General features: G+C 33.6%; 1 protein-coding gene across 1 annotated transcript in view; it reads right to left on the bottom strand.

The window, feature by feature from the left end:
• The window catches only part of LOC127858785 (uncharacterized), a 31771-nt gene extending 21745 nt beyond the window's left edge, over window positions 1–10026 (bottom strand). Inside the window, exon 1 of the mRNA XM_052396067.1 lies at window positions 9918–10026. The gene's annotated coding sequence lies outside the window, so the exon portion shown is untranslated. The remainder of the gene's footprint in view (window positions 1–9917) is intronic.
• Window positions 10027–15721: the final 5695 nt, after the last annotated feature.

The raw sequence follows: 15721 nt of genomic DNA on the forward strand, positions 1-15721 counted from the left end.
CACACTTGATCTTATCTTGAACCCACGTAATATTATATTTATACATTTTGTCTGCAAATTGTATTACTAGATGGGAACAGTTGGTCACTTCTTTTGCAGACAAGTTGCCTTTCGATATTAAACAAATACACACATAATCATTCCGCGAGAACTGTCGAAAATAGTTTGAAACAGTTGTTATAACATAAATTTTTCAACGATACAAATAAAGTCTCTGAATACATTTAAAACGTTCAATCAGCCAATGGCTTATCAAAATGTTAGTTTGATTTGCTCATTTACACTGCGGGGAATCACGTGATCACAAAAGTACATCGTACGCACACAATGGCGGAAAAAGCTCTCGCTTAATGACGAAAATCAAGATATTCTCATATTGTATACTATCAAAATAAATGATAACTATGCGCAGAGTACCCGCTAAGTCGCCTTATGTACTCTAGTTATTGTTGTGTTTCTTAGATTTCTGTAGTTTTCTCAAGCATTCAGGAACAATAAACAATGAAAATTGTACATCGTCTGAACATACTTTATTTTGACGTGTTTGCTATTCAAGACGACACATAACGAAATCAATACAACATTTTTTGCTTGATAACATGCTTAGAATATTTCGTACAGGGGTTTGCACGTTATTTAATATTTTTTAGATCTGTGGCGAGGAATTTAGAAAATAGTACATCGTCTGAACGTTTTTTGTTTGCGTACATCGTCCTTCATGCCTATCTGTGAATGTGTGTTTATTCAATGTGTTAAAAATGTATTTGCTGTTATATTGTCAACTGTATGCTATTATATCTTTAAATTTCAGAACTAAGATCAGATTGTACTACACAAGGTCCAAGAAGACTTTACCATATAAGCCATCAGCAAATCGAATCCGGTAATGTTCTCTCTACATATCGATGGGCAAATAAATTAAGCCATCAATATGAAGTGGACAAATTACATTGGATTGCTTTTGATTGTTTCATATTGATAAATTAACAACAGTGAACGGAATTAAACAAGCTTCAGTAATGGCAATTTCATAATTGCACTACCATGACCAAGAATATTTGTGCTAAGGTACAGCTGGCTTGGTTTGGACACGTCACCAGGCACGAATCTCTGTGCAAGACTGTTCTCCAGGGCAAGTTAGAGGGAGGTCGACGCCGAGGCAGTCAGAAGAAAAGCTGGATGGATAATGTAAGAGTGGACATCCCTTTCTATGGATGAATTACTCTAAGCAGCAAACAACAGACTTGACTGGAGGAGGATTTCTGTATTGCTGTCCCTCATTTCCCCCGAACAGCCGAACCGGTCAAGGGATTGATGAGAAAATTATCAACGTGATATGACTTGAGAATGACTGTGATAAAGAATTTATTTAATCTTACAGTCATATATTTTAATTTGTGAACATGCCAATATATGTACTGTATATGTGCATTATCTTTACCTCTCTGACTATGACATAACCAATATAAAGTTCTGGAAATTTAGTATAGTGCAAATAAAAATTACATTTGTTTCATAATACATATTACGTTAAGTTTCTTATGTTTAGCTCACCTGAGCACAAGGTGCTCATGGTGTGCTTTAAGGATCACCATTTGTCCTTAATGCGTCGTCAACAATTTTCCTTGTTAACACTCTAAAGGTAACATGTATTGCTTGATTGTCATGAAACTCGGTAAGAAAAGTTGTCCCAATGATATCTTTGTCGTGTTCGAAACTGGGTCACATCAGGTCAAAACCTAGGTCACTTGGTCAAATTTAAGAATAAGATTCTAAACACCAGAATTCACATTTATAGTTCAATCTCATTGAAATTTGGTCAAAACGTATGTCTTAATGATGTATCAGCTTTCTTTGAAAATGGTTCAGGTTCGTTGAAAAAGATTGCCACCAGGAGGGCATATCTGCTCACATGGCTATAGTAAAACCTTTTTAACTCTCTAGGAGTCACATTTATACTTCAATCTTCATAAAACTTTGTACGAACATTTGTTGTTATGATACTTCGACTGAATTCGAAAATGGTTTCGGTCCGTTGAAAAACATGGCCACTAGGGAGCGGGGCAGTTTACCTTGTATGGCTATAGCAAAACCTTGTTAACACTATCGTTTATAAAAACAAATCTTGCTGCACTGATGTTTTCTATTGGAACTTGTATCTAACAATGTAGAAAACACCCTAAGCACTAGTTGTAATGCACCACATGCTGAAGTGTACAAATGCATAATTTCAACATTGGGCTAGGCAATATATTCTGATAGGAAGACATTCATGTACCAAGTATAATCGATATTAAATACATAATAGATATAAAAGTCCTCAAAATGCTTTAATCCAGTTAATTCCTCTTGAAGCATCATAACTTGTGTAAAGTGTATTTGCTGTTTTTTGCTCATGTCTTATATCTGCCCCCCCCCCCCAAAATTGGGCACATGTCCGGTAGAAGTTATTTTATCAGTCATTTAGCTATTCGAGTCAATGAAATATTTTACTTCCTGCGTGTGGCCACTTTTGACCTCAGTCAAGATTAAATAACACATACATGTATTCGAGGGCCTCTATATGATGTTTCATATATAATATAAAACTAGGTCATAATGACTTCTTTATAAACATTAAATTTAATTTCGCATTCGGAAAGTCTATAACAATTCATAAAATTGGTATTAAAAGGAAGTGGTAGAATCTCAGAAGAGTTAATATATGAGATGTAGATAAACAACTATTTCATATCTTAGATACATTAGTACAAACTATTTTATGAATATGTATCTCGTTAAATTGTCTGCTTGTGTTGTAGTATTCTCATAGCTTTGAGATTCACACGATATCGATTTCACTTAACTGTTCGCTTTTCGTTTTGACTGATCCATTGTTAATGTTCAGAAGATTATCTGATTCAGTAGCGTCATGAATGCCACGGCATACTTTTTCACAAAATGGCTACTGCTCAAAAAAAGCTCTTGTAGAAATGCTTTTCTTTGCTCGCTTTTTGGGTGGAGATACTTTATACACTGGTGAACAAAATGGTGACTTAATGGGCGTTAGCTGATTTGTAGTTTGTTGCAGACAAACTCCATTGTGACATGCAGTTGACGAAATGCATTTTGGTGCAACTAATCGTATTATTTGCGATGTTTTCAAGCGCTTTCTCGTCAAACGATGAAGCGATCGAATTGACTTTTTGCACATTCTGAAATAAAAACAAAACAGCTATATAATTATAACAGACATCTAATTATATCAACTTATTTGAAGACATCAATTTTTATCTTCACAAAAATAATTATATATCGATTACCACATGTATGTTATTCAGACTAAGATTTACATTTAATATTATTTACTAAATATATTATTGAAGCTTGACAAAAAACACCGCAAGCTCAGAGCTGCCACTGTTTCGAGCCGAGAATTATATTTTTAATAAGCACTCTCATGTGCCAAGTATGTAAAAAGAAATGTTAAGTTCAGTTTAGTGTTACTGCAAACTACATGTGGTCTTTTTAAATATAAATATGTGAAAAGCCAATGATCTTTCGTCCAAATGACATACCTCGTATTACATTATTGTAATGCCTTTATATGTATAAATAACAACCTTTTTCGAGCGTTACTTGTATTTAATTTAATAAATTTAATTTAATAAAATTAAACACTTTGTAAACATGCAAAATAACACAGAATTTTGTGTTTTCTGATCATAGAACGGAACGTCATTTGGACGAAAAATCGCTTGGCTGATCACAGATGTTATTACAATTTTATTATGATAAACATCGCATTAAAAGTTAAAACAGAAGCAGTTCAGATGATGTACTCAAAACCGTTCAGACGATGTACGCAAACAAAAAACGTTCAGACGATGTACTATTTTCCAAATTCCTCGCCACAGATCTAAAAAAGCTTAAACAACAAAACCCCTGTACGAAATATTCTAAGCATGTTATCAAGCAAAAAATGTTGTATTTATTTCGTTGTTTGTCGTCTTGAATAGCAAACACGTCAAAATAAAGTATGTTCAGACGATGTACAATTTTCATTGTTTATTGTTCCTGAATGTTTGAGAAAACTACAGAAATCTAAGAAAAACGACAATTACCAGAGTACATAAGGTGACTAAGCGGGTACTCTGCGCATAGTTATCATTTATTTTGATATTATAAAATATGAGAATACCTTGATTTTCCTCATTAAGCGAGAGCTTTTTCCGCCATTTTCTGCGTACGATGTACTTTTGTGATCACGTGATTCCCCGCAGTGATTAAGTAACGGACAATTTTGACAATTACTAACTTATATACGATGAACAATTTTCCAATTGGAGCATTTAGTAAAAACGCTCCCGAGATGTTAAAGGATTAAAACTTGTACAGCATTTTTTTTCTCAAGTATTAATTAAAAAACTACAACTATGACACATGCTATATACATGGAATTTATTTTAGTAGATAATACGGTGAACTTTGCGACAGCTAATTCCAACATTGTTTTGATAAACCTCTATATGTATATAAAGAATATTGTATGAACATATAATATGGAATTAAAACACGATGTAATAATTGTGCTGATGTTTGTAGACCATATATATTAGGCACCAAAACACGCCTTCAATAATATGAATATATATTATATTTTTTTGTTTACCACGGTCTTAACCAATGAAATGTGTTACTTCTTTGACAATAATATTATATTCACACAGTCATACCATAATTTCCAAAGCATCATTAACGCATTTTTACTCAAACATAAAGTTGCAGAAAATTACGGCAACATTCAAAAGATGTATACCGAAACCCGAGAGATATTAATTATAATGAAACGAACGTCACATCAAAAATTATTACACAAGAAATTTGCACTACATAAACAATGATTACATTCGGATCACATCCTTAAAACGGTAAAGGCGAGGCATATGATGCGTAAGCCAGTTTGAAGGAGTCATTATCCCCACGCTTTTAAAAGCGTAGGGATTTTGTTTTGATCTCCGCGTTCTGTGCGTTTGTCCTGGCCACTTTCTCTTCCTACACTATTGGCACTAGAACCTTGAAACTTACACACATGGTAATTATGAGCATATGTGCGACGGTGTACTATTTGGAATTTTGATCTGAGCCCTTGGTCAAAAGTTATTGGGGTAAAATGAGGACATTTTCACTCATTTTACTAACAACATACGACGCACATGACAAAAACTTTTGACCCAGGCGTCGGATCAAAGTTCCAAATAGTGCACCGTCGCAAATAATGCTCATGGCTACTATGTGTGTACATGTAAGTTTCAAGGTTCTAGTCATAATTGTGTAGGAGGAGATAGTGGCCGACCACGCCCACCCAAAATTTTGTTTTAACATAACTTCTTCATTTATTCACCAATTGACTTCAAATTAATACTGAACATCTCTTATGACAACACGGTCTTTCTCGACTATCCATGTCCACATTACCCACACCAGGGCCATTGATAAAGGTAAAGGCAGCTTGGTTCCCGTCCTCTTTCAAATTTATCGAGAATTCCACGGGTACTACTTCCCCGTTCCCCCAAATTATTTGTTTTGTACCCAAAATAATTCGTGCCAAATTTTTTCCGTACCAAATTTTTTTGTATACCCAAATTTTTTTCGTACCCATTTTTTTTTCGTACCCCAATTTCCCCGTACACCCCAATTTTTGTTCGTACCCAAAATTTATCGTACCAAATTTTGTTGTACCCAATTTCTTTTCGTACCCAAATTTTGCTTCGTGTCCAAAATTGTTTTCGTACCCACATTTTTTTCGTACCCAATTTTTTTTGAGTACCCACATTTATTTTCGTACCCACATTTTTTCGCACCCACACTTTGTTTGCGTACCCGATTTTTTTTCGTACCCAATTTTATTTTCGGACCCTATTATTTTTCGCAACCAAATTGTTTTTTCCTACACATTTTTTGTCGTAGTACCCAATTATTTTGTGTATCCATTGTTTTCGTACCCAAATTTTATTTCGTACCAATTTTATAGGCATCATTATTTCGTACCTTAAATGTTCGTACCCAAGTTTTTTTTTAACCAAACATGTTCGTTCCCACATACACAATTGGGGTGATAAATATACACTTAAATTAATGCTTTTATACCCATCCTCTTCAAAAGAATTGCCACACCAGTACTGTCAGTACTTTGATTCTTATTTTGCATTGATAATCCCTCCGCTCCGAATTGGAGCGGGGGATTATGTGTTATCTCCGCCGTCTGTCCGTCCGTCCGTCCGTCCGTTCCTTCTGGCCACTATCTCCTCCTACACTATTAGCACTTGAACCTTGGTTTCAACACATGGGTTAAACACATGGTGGCTGTGAGCATATGTGCGACAATGCATTTTTTGAATTTTGATCTGACCTCTGGGTCAAAAGTTATGGGGGTTGGGATGGGGCCGGGTAACAGATTTACACTCATTTTTTAAGGTTATTTTACATTAACTTCTTCATTTTTAAACCGATTTACTTCAAATTGGTACTGAACATCTCTTATGACAATACGGTCAATCTCAACTATACATGGCCCCATTACCAACCCTGGGGCGCCCCGCCCACATAGACCACGCTCACCCACAATTTTGTTTAAACATAACTTCTTCATTTATTCAACAATTTACTTCAAATTAATACTGAACATCACTTATTACAACACGGTCTATCTCGACCATCCATGTCCACATTATCCACCCCGGGGCTCCACCAACATAGGCCTTGCCTACCCAAAATTGCCTTTTTAATATTACTTCTTCATTTCTACACCGATTCACTTCTAATTGATACCGAACTTTTCTTATGACAATATGGTCAATCTCAAATATGCATGGCCCCATAACAAACCCTGGGGCGCCCCGCCCACATACACCGCACCCACCCAAAATTGTGTTAAAACAAAACTTCTTCTTCTATTCACCAATTTACTTCAAATTAATACTGAACAACTCTAATGACAACACGGTCTATCTCGACCATCTATGTCCACATTACCCACCCCGGGGCCCCACAAACATAGGTTTTGCCCACCCAAAATTGTCTTTTAATATAACATCTATGCGGCGTGGGGATACGCGTCGGCCTCTGCCGCGCCACTTCTAGTTTACGTTAAAATTATTCTTTGGCAATCTTATCATGATCAATTAAGTTTTTGCAACAGTAATTGAAACCATAACAATTTCCGAAATGAAATTGAAACGCCCTTATTAAAAGTTATGATATAAAAACATAAACCAACATAGAAAAAAAATCTACACAATTAAAGACACAGTATTTCGGAATCGTAGTTATGACGGGATTGTAGATGTAGATCTAGATGTTATTTAATATTAATGGTTTACTTGTTTTATGTTTTGTGAACTGTTTTATTGACATAACTAATGCTGTCATTTAGTCAAACTGTGCGGAATTCTTTTACCTTAAGTCGTTTTTAAAATATTTTGTAAACTCTGACTTGTAATAATAAAAACTAGCAGCATATCACAGCTGCAAGAGTATATCATTACTTCACAATGTCAAGTCAAGTCAACAGTTTATTAAAGAAACAGAGATCTCCGGCCCCAAATACATATCATGTAATAAACAGAAATTGCAAAGTTGTGTCATAGTAATATTGTGCAGATGTAAATGTTAATACATGTATCTATTCTTTTATAGAATTCATAGGATAGAAAACATACACTGCTAATTTTCTAATAGTTTAAAAATCATGCGTTTACAATAAGTCATAAAAGTTATTCAGTTCAGTACCAAAGTCATACCAGTTGAACAGAAACTGATTTATAATACTTGTATACTTAGCCCAATGGAAAAATGCATGATATTCACAATCCACATATGTCATATCATTACTAATTTGTTAATTCTGGAAAGTAATATTCAGATGTCTGCCAGTTTTAACTTGTAGTTTATGATTTGAACATCTAAACTTAGCATAGGCTATTTTGTGCTTGACTGGCATTTCTATTATCAAATATTGCTCAATATTAAGTAGGGTTTTAGAATGACTATAATGGTGACATCGACTTGAGTTATTTACGGTGTCATGCCGGTTTTGAGTAAAACAGTAAATCAATCTATTTCTGAAAAGTTTGATAAATATATCAGAATCGCCAATTTCTTGTAATATCCACGCATATCCAAAACCGTATGTAAAAAGTAAAGATTTTACTTTGGTTGCCCAACACATTCTTCCAGCATCATCTATTAATTTAAGCATAATATAACATTGCCTAGGGTATCTATCAGATGTCATAGTTAACAATTTACACCAGTACCTATTACAGTTGGTAAAATAAATAATACATAATGGAAGTCTTCCACATTCCCCCAAAACCATGCAAGTATTGGTATTGATACTAACATGTAAGACCTTTTTACAAAAAATATTATGAATAGATTCAATAATTGGGCTGTACTCATAACTCCATATCTGGGAGCCGTAACATAATATTGGCTTTACCATAGTATGACATATTTTAAATAAATCCTTTGCAGGAAAAAAAGCCAAATGGTTTCTGATAATTGCTTATTGCAAATAGTGCCTGTTGTGCTTGGGAAGCTAGTTTATCATGGGCTGAGCTCCAGCTTAACTTTGAAGTCAACAGTAACCCCATGTACTTGCAATCAGGAGTAACGTTAAGTTGTTGTCCACGGAAGAACCAAGTTTCATATATTCGGAGAGGACCACAATTGCGAAATACAATAACTTCACAATGAGTTCCGGCTGTTAACAATGTTTAAAGAATGTCTGATTAAAATAAAATACAGCCAGGAATTAAGTATAAAAATATAAGGAAACATATTGCAAAAATTGTGAAATGTACTGTATGCGGTTTTATTTCAGTGTTAGAAGCACGGTTTAGCGTGTTTCTCATTCGTTTAATGTCATTGTTTTAATTTGATGATCAATACCAGCTAAAGTATTGGATTGTTTGCTGGTTTATTAGAGACAAAAAATCACTTATTCCGCCGGACTAGCAAAATATTGTTTTCTACTACAGACTAAAGTTTGGTTTTCCCGGACAATCGGGATACCGTTTATGTTGAACCCCATCAGTGATACCCAAATTCTATTGAGAGCATTTACTATCTTCGAGGTCATTGTCGTACAATAGCAATGTTGTCATATATTTAATTAGTTTTGAAAACAATTGCTTAACGTACGGATTGCAAAAACAGTACTCAAAGGAGTAACTTTACATACCATATTGGCTAACGTGAATCATAATAACAAAAAATGAAATGATTGTTTTACCAATTTTCGTTTAATGCCTTTTCGTGTTTATATAGTTATGCGTTTTTGAGTTTTCGTTCATTAAGCTTGCATAACAAGACATATCTGCCATAAATTAAAGCGATTCACAAGTAAAACACCTTTTATTATGAATGTGTTTTCTACATTGTATATGAGATAGTGCACATGTCCACTTATTACATAAACTTTTTCAAGAACAAAAAATAGTACAGGCATAACTAGGAAGTTTTACCATTTTAATCATTTCTCGCTACTAAACTTATATGAAAATCATCTGACCTAATGCTGACAGACTACGCAGTCAGAATATTAGGTGGATGAGTTTATGAAAAATTATTATTTTGTTCAAAGTAGATAATGTTAGCGTTACAGGCTTCGAAGCAATTAACTTTGAGGATTTGTGCGTAATCTAAGTTAATAGTATAAAACTAAAACTATAGTTTGGTATGATCGAGTCTAAACATTATATTTATATACAATTTCAATAAAATAATTGCATAATATTCCGTGTAAAACAGTTCCGTGATATGTTCAATATGAATTCAAGATTTAAAACAAATAGCTAAACAGTCTATTCCAAGAATGAACGTTAGATATATAAATTAACACCATAACATTAGTTAAACTGCGTCAATCTTACCTCTATGTTAACTGCATCTTTAATTGCCAAACTTCTTCCAATAGCACAAGACACTTGCGTCGATTCAATAATAAAACGAACGAAGACCTGCATTAATGTAAAGCTGTGATCACGCCATTACCATATGTAAATAAAGCATTTAAATAAATATAATACGCCCTAATTTGTTATCCGATCCAAAATATACCAAAACACAATTTTATGAGCTGCACCTTAATGGTCTAATAGCTTAATCATTTGTTTGGATACTCTCGTTATGTGAATGCCCAAGTATACATATTGAATTGAAAAGATTGTTGAAAGGTGGTGTCAAATTTCAACGACCTAGATACAAGTCTTTGTTGCCACAAATTGCTCGGTGATGGTATATTATCTAATAGGGCGAGTACGCAAAATGTAAATTAATGTAAATATGATGACGTTCGTCTTATTATGTCATGGATAATCGCATGGAGGTCAGTGTAATATAGTACACAGTCTTTTAAGGTATATCATATCATAACTGACATACTTCATCGAGCCATGCAATCATAATAGGACACTTTAAGTAAGAATTATTCTGAAAGTGTTCTTTAAGTATTAACTCATCACACAAATGCGTGGGGCAATCACATATATTATGTTGATAAGGCAACCAAGACCTTTGTTTGTTTAACTGATGAACAGTATTCGTAAACTATCAGAGGTTAATAATGTCCTCATTGTCCTTAAATGTGACAATGTAGTTAAAGTAAAAAAACGCTTTTGTTATAAACAGTTAGCTGTTATCAGACACGTCACTTGCAATGCAATAAATAGGGAGTAAGGACCCCAAGTTAAAACCCTACATTGACTAGATATGAAACAGATATCTAGCCGGTACTGAGAATTTTGGATGTGTGACAATGCAAACGCATTTGCAGAATACATATACGGATAAATAAAATATCTGCGTTAAAATATGTTGGGGCAAATGTTTTAACCGTTTTGCCTACCCCCATGCGTTTTTTTTCTTTAACCCCTGCGTTGCCGAGTTTTTATGCGCAGCATATGAACGCAACACAACGAAGTTATATGAATGTCAGGTTTTTTAAGTGATGCAAAATTTATGAAATCAACATGACCAGTTTTGTTTATGAAATTAATAACACCAAACCCCTTTGATACAATATTTGCATGCTAACTTGCTTCCATGTTTACACAATTTTCTAGGGAGGTGGAAGTTATTCGAACCCTAACGTTTGTGACAATGCTGTCTGGTTAAGGATCGAACCAGGTACACTGCAGTGGAATCGTAGTAGCAGCAGAACACGCTGATTAATTGGTCTAATCGTCGTTATAAGAAATTATTTGTACTGTTAATATACTGGTTTGCAGACACTAAGTTCGTCTACCAAGTAAGCTTATGCCATAAATAATACATCATAGAAAGCAGTTTAACAAACGTGGCAGCCGTATAACGCTCTATTGGTTATTTCGTTCTTTATAACTAAGCGAGACGCGTTTCTCAGTAGGAGACACACACATAGTTTTGATGTATATTTGACCTAATACTTGCATTCGAAATGAACTTTTCACGTTTTAAAACTTTCGTATTTGGTCTGGTTTCAATGGCTATGTTATTTGTTATTTGTACATCAAGGAAGGACTTAATACAAGGTATTATCATTTATTATTCTCTTCTTTCAAACATTGATATACATTTTATTTTATGAAATACATTTTGAAAAACAAAGTATTATGTACCGTGCGGCGAAGAATTATATGTTTGTGTACAGTTTTATTAATTTTTATATTTGTGTCTATTTTTCTGAAACACAACTCGAGTTAAACATTTAAAAAATAAAAAAATAAAAATAATAATATATAGAGAATATAATATCATAAAGTAAAATAATGCAAACTATTATAAATTACAAAATACACTATAAATAAAATATACAATCAATCAAATATAATATAAATAAAATAAACATACAATAAAATATTAATATAATGTTATTTGTTTGATGACTAAAGCCGTTTATTTATCTCGTGTTTTTTCGCATACAATTATTTCAACCAGAGATCGTATCACTATGCTATTAAGATATCTGAAACGTTATGTTGAAATACCTTTTCAAAATCCCACGTTTAAACTGTTGATACAGGCCACGTGTTACGAAGACTTCTTTTAACATTGTGAAGTATAAACTTTAAAATAATAAAAACATTATACACGTTTTCGTGTATTGATTTTTGTTAAAATGTGCCTTTATTTTTGCAATGTGTGCCATTGCTTATTTTAGAAGCAGGAACTTATTTGCAAGTTATTTTTAGTATTAACCATAGGCTAAAATATTGTGTAAAACACATAATTAATTTGATTGGGTGCGACAAAATAACAAAATGGCGTCTTAATGTTATATATAGACTAAATCAAATTATCTCAACTAATTATAAGCCAACCTTTACAGAGTAACACAAACATTCTATACAATGATACACATAACATGAATGTTATGATTAACCTACCGTTTTCAAGAAGTTTGATTTGACTGATGGGGGGTGGGGGTAAGATTGGTATAAAATTGTTTTCAAACCAAAACATACACACACACAAATTACCAACTTGCTTTTTTCAGTTTCCATGACATTTGGTTTTACAAGAATACTTATGCCTACGCAGAATAATCACCTCATCTACTATTTATTTCATACTGAGTTTATATTTTCAAATGATGATTAAAAAATACTTGAAGGGGGTAAGTTAAATTGTTGGGCAAAATTAAGCTATAGAATAAACGTGAATATCTGTATTTTATAATTGTAACTGAAGAATGCAACACGTTTGAAGTCCGTATTGACCAGCACGTCGTTTAAACTCCATCGAAAGCCCTTTGACCGTTTTATTGAAAGCGGGCCGATTACAGACATCGCACACAGCTTGGATGTTAATTGTTGTTTTAGTATATTTCCATATGTGTACAATCAATTAACATGTATTATTTTTCCATTTACCGCACCATTATACTTAGCCCAACCATTATTGTGGAGATGCGTATGGTCATTAATCTTGTGTCTTAACTGAGCGGATAACACAAGCATGAATCATGTTTTATCTATTGACATTGAACTACCGATACACATTATTCGTGCGCATTGACAAACCACACATGTTAAGTGTTCAGTATCGTTTGTGATAACGATGATGACTCCTGTAGTCTTGCAACATGGATGCGCATTATATTGTAAAATGTATTTCGTAAAAGGAGTGGGCTTCAGACATATAATAGCGAGTAACTATTATGTAAAACAAATAATATGTTAAAGTGTGTTCAATTAAATGGAATTTGTTTGACTAAGATTGGATTGATTGCACGAAATCGTTTTTAAAACACTTTCCGCAACATTTGTTACAAAGCTGAAGATGTTTGTCTAGATTTAAATTGTTAGAAACAATTAAAAGCGATTGCCTTTAAAACAAGTAGTTTACGGATGATATCATATATTTGTCCATTCGTCTGCTAATGCTTTAGCGTAAAATGTATTTTATTGTAAATGACTATTCCGCAGTTGGTACACTTATAATGAAAATAACATGTAGGTATTGAATAAAGGCTATCGATGATGAGGTAATATCCATCTCTAACATGTTTTATTGACCGATGCTTAAGGAAAGGTCAATAATTATTATATCGGTGAATATCACATCATAGTCAATGACCAATTAGCCATAAAGTGCTTTATGACATGATATCTTCACGGCATCTACAGTTTTCAAAACACGTGGAGACAGCTGCTCACTTCCAATTACGGGGGCGTAGCTAGAATTTTTGAGCTGTAGGCACGGATAAGATACACACAAAAAACGGGGGATCCGGGGGTCTTCCCCCTAACATTTTTAAAATCCTATTACGTCTGTGGTGAGACTTAAAGCATATCTAGACAAATAATAAGATAAGAAAATATAAGACTTTGGCTTGTTTTCTTTGATATTTTACTGTTTTATCTCAATGTCAGAGAATTTAATTTTACTGTATTATCTCTATTCCAGAGAACTAACTTTTAAAACAATATGGAACAAAAAAACATTTAAAAGTGTAACGCTCCACTTATTCACAAGTCAAACCATGGATATTATTTCCAATAATACTGTCTGCATGTCTGTCTACATGTCTATAACGGCACGTTATTGTAAGGCATCAAGCGACCTAACCGAGCCGGATTCAGTCAATGGATAAAAATCCAACGATAATCGATTACAACTTACTGTAGTGTTCAAAGGGAGACAAGTAGATCTACATGTAGATCTATGTAAACTTGAATCAGCAAGTCACGTGAAAAGAAGCGAGCTAGAACCTATGCACATTAAAAGAAGTAGATTTAATAATTGGAAGATATGTTCTTTGAACACGACCAGAATCCATTGTCTGAGGATTATGTCAATATGAAATGTAGATTCCTAACACATCACCCGCTTGTTTCGAAGTTGAAGCATTTTTTTTTTCATGTTTCAAACAAAATTGTAGACCCGGGCCGGCCGTGCCTTATAGCAGCTACGCCACTGAATTAGGTTAATTTTAGACATAAAAAAATAACAACACTTATACAACGGCCAATAAATGCATAACATTATTAAGAGAATCAAATAATATCACTTGATATACAATAAACTAAATATGACATTGTGTACTGTTTAAATAACGGAAATGTAAAATAAAAAGTACTGGACGTGAGGTTTTTTGGTTGTACAGTTGCGAGAAGCTGTGCACTGCACTTATTTATACTATTGTCCATTTTCAGACTCGTGTGATTAGTTCAAACATAGCTATTTCATTGAGAGACGATCACATGTAAAGCAAATGTTATACTTTTTTTTTAAATACTTCAACTTATATACAAGTTGTATGCACATAATAATTCATTTGAGTGGCGAGCACAGCAGATTTTCAACGACATATAAACGTGTTGGGTAATGAAAACCGTCATATGCCGCAAATAGACCATATTATAATTGTAATGACACATCGAATACAAATCGAATATATCTCCGTGTTCAACAAAAAATTCCACAGTGTTGTTTTTACATGCTGAGCCTGACACATTTGTTTTATCCGAATCTCCAAAATAATGGTGAGTGTTGTCTTTACATGCGGAAATTTAACACACACATGTTGAGTATAACCCAACGCAAATTGTGTGCTGATGCTGACGCCTTTGTTTTTATCCGCATCTCCAAAATGTTGGTGAAAATCATTATCTGATTGAATCTTACAACCAAGACAAAGTTTATTTATCAAATATAATTTTATTTACAGAAGTGTATTGAATTTGGCAGGCATGAGATAACACGATTTTGTTTAGGATAATGTAGTAGCACCATGATATGTTATTCTCTATCAGAAGAAGTAAACAATGTTCCAATAAGCTGCGCCTTGCAAGAGAGAAGGCATACCAGACATTTTGTTTGAGGCATTAAATTGAATTTTTGTGTTTTATTATATGCTGAAAAACAGCATTATCGTCATGCCCTAGAAAATGTATCATTATAAACAACACAATCATCAACATTATCAACATCGCCATAAGTTTAAACTCTACAGATTCTTTGAGCAAAACATGCCCGACTTAAATAAGTTTATGTAGAACGTATGTTCGTCAAAACAAATAAACAAAGCTTCAGTCTTATAGAAAGTTCTTGTAGCACCACCATTAATAGATATCCACAATTAATCAGTATTTCTAACATTCACATTTATGTTTGCAATCGATGTAGACGAAACATGAATTGTCTCTTCAAGTATCTGGTTTTAGGTAATATGTAAGCTTCTGCAACTAGTCAT

Source organism: Dreissena polymorpha, chromosome 14, assembly GCF_020536995.1.
Source record: "Dreissena polymorpha isolate Duluth1 chromosome 14, UMN_Dpol_1.0, whole genome shotgun sequence".
Lineage (NCBI taxonomy): Eukaryota > Metazoa > Mollusca > Bivalvia > Myida > Dreissenidae > Dreissena > Dreissena polymorpha.